The 10,210-nt window shown below is 32.6% G+C and overlaps 1 pseudogene across 1 annotated transcript; it reads right to left on the bottom strand.

The window, feature by feature from the left end:
• Nucleotides 1-6,225: 6,225 nt before the first annotated feature.
• LOC143591298 (desmethylxanthohumol 6'-O-methyltransferase-like) lies at nucleotides 6,226-9,940 on the bottom strand (annotated as a pseudogene). The gene is made up of 2 exons (XR_013145634.1): nucleotides 9,156-9,940; nucleotides 6,226-6,732 (listed from the first exon to the last, which is right to left on the bottom strand). The product of XR_013145634.1 is annotated as a desmethylxanthohumol 6'-O-methyltransferase-like (transcript).
• Between the last annotated feature and the right edge of the window lie 270 nt (nucleotides 9,941-10,210).

Raw genomic sequence — 10,210 nt, 5'->3', positions numbered from 1 at the left:
AAAACATTTTGGAAGGTTTTCAAACATGGTCAAAGACCTTTTAGCCACACATTTAAGCCGAAGTGTGGCAAATCGCCCAGACCACATGTGTGGCCGAAGGTCGATATTCACGTAGTGCAGATCTTGTGCAAGATGACGCACCGATATCTAGAACTCTATCCAAACAACTCTAGAACTGAACAAACATACCATGAGAATTGATGATCTATTTGATCAGTTTCAAGGTGGACCTGATCTATACCCGAATATCGATTTACCAACTAGATGTCAATAGAAGAAGACTTTCTAAAGACATTTTAGAAACACGATAGGGGCATTATAAGTTTGTAAGTCATACCGGTCAGATTGACAAATAAGTCGTAATGTTCATGAATCTCATGAATAGGATATGCAAATCCTACCTGGATGATATAAGCATATTTATTCACAAACCAATAAAATTCATGAACACTTTTTGAGAAAAGTTAAATGTAGAAATTCTCTAAGTATGAATTTTTTTAGATTTGGGAAATTCATTTTATTGGACACATAATCAGTAAGAAAGGTATACATGTAAAGATTGAATAAATTGAGGATTTGAGACACCAAGGTCTCCTACAGAAGTGCGACAACTTTTAGGCCTTACAGGGAATTATTGGAGATGCGTAGTTAAGATTAGCTTGACCTTTGACGACATTAACCCAAAAGGATAAGAAATATGTCTGAAACAAAAATATTAGAGGAAGCTTATCAATTACTAAGCAAAAGATTATGTAATGCTCCTATCTTGCCCCTCCCAAGATTTGTAGTGATTGTGATGTTTTACGCTTAGGTCTTGTATGCATGCTTATGCAGAAAGACAAAAAAATGATAGTCTATGCATCATGATAACTCAATGTGCATGAGAAGCATTATACAACTCACATTTTTAGAGCTAGGAGTTGTTGATTTTACCCTCAAGACCTGAAGACACCCTCATTATAGAACAAATTGTATGAACTACACCAACTATAAGAGTTTTTCTAGGAATTGTAAATCAAAATGAACTCAATATGGGGCAGCCCATTGAAGTAGACCTACTCAATTATTACAATTGCGATATTTGTTACCACGTAGGTAAAATGAAAATTGCAGCTGATGATTGAGTGGAAAAGAAAATCCTTCACGTATATGTACGTTGAGATTAACATTACAAACAAGCCTTACAACTTAAATTAGAAATGTACAAGGCGAAGCTTTGAAGAAAGAGAAATCTAATGCTGATTGAATAGGGTTTAGATGCCTCGATATGAAGATTTATGTTAATTAGTGTTGGACGAACGCATAAGTCTAAAGCTCAATTCATCAAGATTCTACAAAAACCTCCAAAGACCGTATTAGCAAACCAATATTAAAAGAGACATTATAGTATATAGCGATAAATGTTTAACATAATTAAGGGTTAAGACAGAATATCATAAGCCAACTAAACTTATGCAAGAACTAGAAATTCCTCAATAAAAATGAGAATCCATTATCATAGATTTCACAAACGAATCCCCACAAACATCTAAGTAAGCACGACACTCTCTCGGCAATTGTAATCGATCCGTTCATTCTCTACCCATTAGGAGAAAAGGTATGATGGAGAAAATGATTGATTCCAAATGGAAATAATGCTAGAGTAATCTTCTAAAGTAAATTGACAGTTATGGTTCTAGAACATAATTGTGAATTTACAGATGCATTTGAACTCTAATATGGCTTTCTATGTCAAGGATTGGGTTAACTCTCCAAGAATCAATGAAATACTCGCCTACCATTGGCATATTTTCTTTAAGCAACTATTTTCCAGTGTCACAATCCCACCATTGGGAGTCTTATACGGAAATAAAATCTGTCAATCATCACATTACTAAGTTAAGCTAGAGGAAAATTGAGTCTTTATTATATTGGAATGTTTCGAAATCGCCAATCGAGTTGGTCCAATTGTGTGTAGGCTCGAATTACCAACGACAGTTAGTAGGATAAGTGACACGTTCCACGTATTAAATTTAAGGAATTGTCTATCTGAAAAATCGCTAATCATTCGTATTAACAAGAGTCCTTGTGGACATCATGATTCGATTCATAGAAGAACCTGCATAAGTTATGAATAAGAACATTTATAAGCATAGGCGAAATTGAATCAAGTTAGTCAAGGTCCTCTAGAATTCAAGACTTGGATCCGAGTTCATCTGGGAATGTTAAGACCAGATGAAACATAAATACCCTTGTATTTTCCGAAACCAGTGCCATCTCCTAAATTTTTTAGACGAAAATTCTTAAAGGATGGGAGAATGTGACACCCGACTAAAAATTAGCCAAATTCCGTGACTAATATAACCGTACTTACGTAAATAAAATAATATAACAAATAAGTGATATTATTTTACTCCAAAAACTCCCAAAATATTTGAGATATATTTAATTAAGTTTGAAAAGGTCCAACTTTTTCGCGTAGCGAACACTACGTAAAATGACCTCGGGTGACGGCTTAGAAACGGATAACATCCCAAACGTGTGTAAGTGGCCTCGAAAAATTCAAACTTATATTAAAATATTAGAGATAATATATAAACTTAATTTTAGAAGGTTTGAATTGCAAAAACTAGAAAAATAAGCGTTCGAAAGCCAGTAGAGGACACCATAAGGACCCGATGCCAAGTTTTTCAGAAAATTAGTTTCTTAGGCTTATATTTTAGAATTCAATATCGGATCAAACCTGACAAAAAATATTAGAAAGAGGATTCGTTTGATTAGTTAAAGTTTGTTAGACGTTAAAACGAAAACTTAAGATTATTGTTTAAACACACTTACCAACCCAACTCTTTCCCCCCTTTCTTGGCCGCCCCCATCATTCCACCTCAACATTCCACTTCCAACCTTCTCCAATCACAAACTAACAAGAAGCCATCCAATGGTTACAACCTATCATTAGGTTATGAGTTGTAAATCACCTACACCATCCACCTTTCACCCATAATCAAAACTCACCACTCAACTCCCTTTCACTCTTTCTATATACATGGCGCACCCGCACACACACACAAACACTCACGATCCAAAATTCAAAATTTACTAATCACACACAAGTAGATCAAGATCACAAGATGGAATTAGTCAATTAGAAGGAAGAACCAAGTGGAAGGAAGCATCAAACTCACAAGAATCACCTATTTCATCATCTTAGGATCCTCAAAACCCAAGTAAGTTGTAGTTATAAGTTGATTTCTATGATTGAATAGATAAGATTATGTGTTCTTGGGTGAGATTGATCTTGGAGATTGAAAATTGTGGAGGCATGTGTGTGTGTATATAGGCCATATGTATGCATGAGTATGTGGAAGTGTTGAACCCGTACATGTATACATTTATCTTAAAGATCATATTTGGATTGTTGAGATTGATTAGAAGTGTTGTTAGGATATTAGATATTTAGGTGAAATTATGAATGAATTTGGTGGTTGAGCTTGATGTTAGAATGAATTTTGGGTAGTTAATGATCAATAGGACTAATGATATGAACATAATCTATTGAATCGCTAGTATTGAAATTGAAATTGGCAAGAACTTGTTCATAATTTTGTAATTTAGGGATTTTTGAGTTACTTGGATACTTGATGAATTGATGAAGTTAGAAAGTGATATGGATTGATACTGATTGATATTTAAGATAGGTTGTATGTTAGAAGATTCATAATCTATTAGTTTGAAAGACAATACTTGAAGATTATTGTTGAAATTGTTAGATTGCTAAATAAGGTAACTGTATTGAATATTTGATTATGCCATGAATACTCAGCATATATGTATTTGATATATAATAAATTGCATACTTGAACTAAGATAGGATGCATTGTTAAAGTATAGATTGGATTACCATATGGATCAGTTGTCACTTACTTGCTAGAAATAGAAACTTTGAAAACTTGAATATTGAAACATCAAAACTAGAATAGAACAATAGGATGCATGAAGTTATGTCAAACTAGTTGAATGAGATAAACAAGATTCACTCTTGATCATAATTGAAAGATTGGAATAGATAGAATTATTAAAAATTAAAAGTTACTATAATAGGAAACTTTGTTGATTGAACATTTGGGAAATTTATAAGTTGATTAGTTAATGATGAAACACTTGAATTTGTGCATTTATGATGCGATGATTTGATGATAAAAGGAATGACCATATGATTATTGGACTGATTTTTAAAAAAGGAACATACATGATTAAACACACATGTTAGAACATTCTAAATAGGAATAAAGAGTATAGTTGAAAATTATTAATTTGGCTTGTTGTTAGAATCATGATGATGATTTGAAATCTGGATTTTTAAGTTTTACAATGATATTTGTTCATGTATAAAATGATAAGCATGATTATTGTCGTTATTAATAAACTTAAGTTATGAATTAGGAGCTTAAAATTGATTTAAATGTGATATATGAAATTATGTGATCAAATATGGAAATAAGGGTGAATTATAAGTTATAATGTGTATACTTAGTTCATAGGATAACTGGTGTGGACATACTAGGTTTATTTTACTTGTTGGTAACTTTAACGGTTGAAAAATCGGCTTTTAAACGTAAACAGACACAACAGTTAGGGACTATTTTAGAATAGCCCATAAAGTTGTAAAATACACATATAACATAAGTTAATATATGAGAAGAAGACAAGATAACAAAACTTGGTCATAAACGGTTCGTGTCGCGAAAACCGACACGAAAACGCTAAAAGTTGCTATTTTAAGAAAATATTAACGAAAATGAAAAATAGCATATTTTTTGTAAAATAACTCCTAAAACTTAACTAATATATATGTAACAAGTGTTTTCCAAAACTTAAAAGTTATATTTTATACAAAAAGTCAACCGATTCGTATTTAAACGCGAAACCGACAAAACCACCAAAATCCATTAAAAATAACAAATTAATATTTTCTTAAAACTTTCCAGCAACTGAAACTTTAATATTATCATATTTGTATATTTACTTTAGTTATTAATTAATTTAGTTATTAAGACAATAGTTAACAAAACCCAAACTATACTTGTTAACTTGTTAGATAGGAAATTATTTGCTAGTGTGCTTGTGTGATCATTAGACTAAGGTTAACAAATAAAAGACTTTTACAAACTAAAACTCAAACCAAGTTTTATAAACAAAACGTGTACTAATATAGGACACGCAAATTTTGGGACGAAAAGCTTCAACCGTGAGTTTTTCTATCGACCTCTCGTTTTTGAAATGTTTTTATTGTGTTTTGGGGGAAAACATATTCTTTCTACTGGTTTTTATTGAAACTTTTATAAGGCATTTTATTTTACAAATCGTGTAAAAAGTAGGATGAGTTAACAATTGGTTAAAAAAATGTTAACCGAATTAATAAGGGCACAGAAATATTGATAGATCTATTGGGTTGACGCCCCCTACTTCCAATCGCGTTAGGTTAAAAGTGAGAATATTTTAAGTATGGTATGTATCGAGTTATCAATTTTGATAGTCATATATACACTTGTACTTGTATTCGTTGCTCGTCTACAACAATACGATTTGTTTAAAAGATAAAATGCTTCGTTTTTCTAGTAAACTCGATTATTATGAAGTTTAAAGATATAATTATCATGTTAAAAGAACGGTAGGAAAAGATTACCACTGTTGCTTATGGTAATAGATTATGAAAAGAATGGTCGTTGAACCATTGTATGGTTAGAATTATAAGTACTCGTTTACTTATTTCCTGATAAATTGATATAATATTGTTTATTATGGTGACTTGTGTTGAAGTTTCGTTTGCCATACTTTCATAATAATATGTATATATGTAACTAATATATATTAATTATTTTCGAATAAAGAGAACTCACCAACATTCGGGTTGACGTTTATTTTAATATTGTTTTTAGGTAAATAAGTGAAGTATTGAAGCTTCGTGAAGAGCGCGAGAAAATAGTGGCGTGTGTTTGAATGAAAAACGTTGACTTTATGTTGAACTTGTAATTTGAATAAAAAATGTGTAATATGACACGTGTAATGACTCTGATGGTTAAATAAATTTCAACTTTCATTTGAAATTTATGGTTAAATATGACTGGCTGAAATGATGTCTGTCACCACCCGTAAGACTTGGTCAAAGTTTTCCGCTACCTAGATTAAGGTTATCGGGGTGTGACAATATATTTAGTAGATCAATAGTCTTTACAAATAACTATATGAACATTCAACAAAGTGACAAACATTAAGTACCTAAATGACTTGTGAATAGATGAAACATATCAGGTTTATTCAAACAAGAAGAAATGAATAATAATACTTAGTACACATACTCTAGAGTCGATGCCTTTATTTAAACGTACGCAATAAGATACTAAAAGGACAACCAAGTACCATGATTTAGGACAATAGTTAACTTAGTGGAATCACTCCATATAACATTCAATAATTGATACGATCGTAGGAATCTTGATGAATTTGTAACGCTGGAGCCCTGCTTCTTTCAAAATCCTCTTCCAGTTAGCTTGTGTTCTTTCTTTCCCTCCAACAACGCATCCTAGCATTATTATATCAAAAGTAATACGCGCATCATCGAAGACATCATCACCTCCGGGATTTAGGGACAATATCCGCGATAATAACTTTCCCGGTTCTATCAGTTATAGATTCACGACAATTTTTAAGAATCTGTACACACTTGTCATCACTCCAGTTATGCAGTATTAACTGTAATCATGGTATTAGAAATAATATATTAGCTATACTTTACTGGTATATAGTTAACACAGTTAGAATGTATGTTTTTATTAAATTTCATTTGTAACTATGAGTATTCATACAAATACTGAATTAAGTAATAATACATAATACTTGATATAGTTTTAAAATACTTCTTTAAAAGCTGTTTCATGCGATGTGCCTAAACATTAAAAGGCTTGTCTTGACAACCAACATGTATTTATACAGCTCACATTTGACACTTTTGGTTTCCTTGCAAATGAAGATGTGGGGCTACTTAACCAAGTCCAATTGGTCATGAATAGTAATGTTATGATTCTCAGATCTATCGATGCAGTGTTTAAAGATGGGTTTACGCAATTCAACAAATGCTTGTGGCGCAGCTTGTTGCCCGTTTGCCCTCTGTCTTGATGTAAACACTTCATATTTGTCAAACCATTAATATAACAAGAGGCAGTGACTTTTAAAAATGTGTTTCGTAAAAACCAATCGTGTAATAAAACACACATACTTATAAAAAGTATGTGTATTGTAATAATTTACGAACTACATGGTGGGGGTCTTTTAGCTAAATAACCCGGTCCATCTGTTAGTTATTCGCTCTTATAAATCATTCCTCTTTTATTTACTAGAATAAGTTCTTTTGGTTTCTGTTCTCCTTGCGTTGATCTTTCTTACACTCTCTGTCTTGTTTATAAGACGTGTGGGTTATATTGTTAAGTGTGTTTGGATGTTAAATCCTCTGTATTGATGTGCATATGAATAATATCAGGTGTAAACTCTTTTGAACAGATATACATGTGAAAAATGTTTTGATTTCTTATGTAAAAGTATGTGAACTATGTTTATGTGTCTTAGATAATATTATGCATGTAACAATATGTCTTGATAATCTTAAGTTGTTCACTATGTCAGATGACGTTATTAGTTAGTTGAATTATATACTTATATTAAGTCAATCAATTTGTTTGCTCACCAAGTATAAGGTTAGTAGCACAAACTACTGACAAAAAGTTCTTTTATTGACCTTATATATCAATGCAAAATTCAATCAAGATTCAGACCAAGACTAAATGATAGCTTATGTATAGTTGTTTGTAAAGCAACATAATATGGACATGTCACAAACACTTGAAAAAATTGAAGGGGAAAAGAAAAATAAAACTACTAGAAGGAAGGATAGTCTAAGTCACCTATCTCGTTCAAGATTTTATCAGTTGTATCAGTAGAATACGCGAATCATATTTTATATAAAAATCTATTGTTACCTATTTATAAGAGAGCTGAGTGAATTACATGTACTTCATAGAGTTTTAACTAGTGTTTATTCGAGTTATAAATTATAAAATCTATAGAAATACCCTTAGTAGCCACATAAATTAAATAATAAACTTGTATTAGTATGAACTTAGATCCACCGTAGTGAGGCGCTTCCCACCCTAAGGAGCCCTATAGTGCCGGGAACACCGCCCCATGGGGTGCTATGGGCGCTTTGGAGGGGGTGGGCGCTTCATACACAGCGTCGGGTGGGGGGAAATGATGGACTGTGATTGATGGGTTTGCCTATTGGTTATTTTGTTAATAAAATATAATAATAAAATAATAACATAGTAATATTTAAAGGGGCTTCATCCACTACACTCATTTTAACCAAAAATCAACTATACTAACATGGCGTCACATGCCGCATAACGCCTCGTAAGGCTTCATGGATTATTTTAAGGAGACCAAGTATCTCTTTCTCTCTTCAAATATATTATTTTAAGAATTTTATCTACAAAGATAGATGAGATATGCATCATATTATTAGTGTATCATAACAGCATCTCGGTGGTCCACGTTGTTTTTAAAATATTTCAATATATATTTTTAACTTTTAGATATTATCATTGATATTGGTCGAATTCACGTCGATCTCTTCATGGCCGCAAACGATATTATCGTTTTATGGATCGTTGTTTTGTTTTTCTTTTAATGCCACTACCTTCAATATTAACCAAATTCGTGTCGGTTTGTAGCCGCAACACACATGTTTTCTTTTTCACCTTTTGTTGCTGAATTAATTTTTTGTTTATTTTCGGTGTCATAACCCGATACCGATTAAATTCGTGCCAGTGTGCCACAACAATGCACGGTTTATATATATATTTTAAATATGTTAATTTATGATTGACAAATTAATTCTTTTACTAGCGACACCATCGGCCCCGTGTAAATGCTTGGTGTTGATAGCTCGTTCATATTATGTAGCGTAATCAAACTTTAGATTTTTTTTGTATTAATAATAAATTGAAACATCTGCATGTTCACTCTATCTCAACACAGATATAATAATAAAAATAATAATAATAATAATAATAATAATAATAATAATAATTAATATACTACGTTTTAAGCGTGAAAGAGTATACCTTCATAAAGAATGAATCTCCATGGGGAATGGATGTAAACATGTCACCACCAACATGGGTAATTCCTTCGTATGACGGTGCAGATGAAATAACATGAGGCAAGTCAAAGTTAATACCTTTAATATGCGGATATTTGGTTACAATTTCATTTAGTGTCGCCCCAAGGCCACCCCCAACATCAACCAAAGTTCCTTTTAGACTACCAAAATCATAGGTTGACATGATGGCCTCTATTTGGATCCTTGATAAGCATACCATCGCTTCATTGAAGATCTTATTCGCCTGTGGGTTGCGAGAAAATAGATCCCATATCTCCATTCCATATGTTTTGAAAGCTGGGGTTACGCCCTCTTGAATGGCCTGATTCATGTTATAAAAAGGTGAAAACGTAAGGGGGTCCGTGCCATACGTTACCAATGGTGCGAGGGTGTTCCTCGTGTCTTTTAAGAGATATTTAGAGCACTCGTTGATAGTAAAGAGCGGTTCTTTGCCGCACCCTGGTTGATGCACCTCATCAAATATTTTATTGTGGACCAAGAACCGCATGAGACGTGAGAGTCCATCCACATCTAGTGATGTAGAGTTGATCCCATAAGCGATTTGAGACAAGGTAATCGGTCCACCATGACGATTAATTATGCCAGCAATGTCGAGTTGCAAGGCACATCCTAACGCAGCATTACTAAAAGTAGAAAAGAGTTGTTTATAAAGCCATGATTGGCCTCTGATTACTGCATCGTCTTCTTTTTTAGTTACTAGACTCATTTCCAGGTGAAAGTAGGAAACAAGAGACCAAGAGTGTTAATGTTTGAAATGAGTGTGTAGCTAAAAGGATGGAGTTTGTTTAGTTTAAATAGGCATTTTAGCAACATCGCACTAATTTAAAAACCTAGCCTTTAGCCACCTAAGTTTGACAAAAATATATTATATGTTTTCATGTTCGGCTTAATATATTTGACTTTTGTCGACTCCTAAAAGTTGAGTGAATGGCAAATGAACAGACGGTAAACAAACCGGTAACACAATCGGTAATTTTATTTAGAGAAATCTGTATT

Source organism: Bidens hawaiensis, unplaced genomic scaffold, assembly GCF_021521415.1.
Source record: "Bidens hawaiensis isolate Kalapana, Puna unplaced genomic scaffold, B.hawaiensis_p1.1 tig00039506_1, whole genome shotgun sequence".
Classification (NCBI taxonomy): Eukaryota; Viridiplantae; Streptophyta; class Magnoliopsida; order Asterales; family Asteraceae; genus Bidens; species Bidens hawaiensis.
Note: the sequence above shows the minus strand (reverse complement) of the source record. Positions and strands in the feature narration are given on the sequence as shown.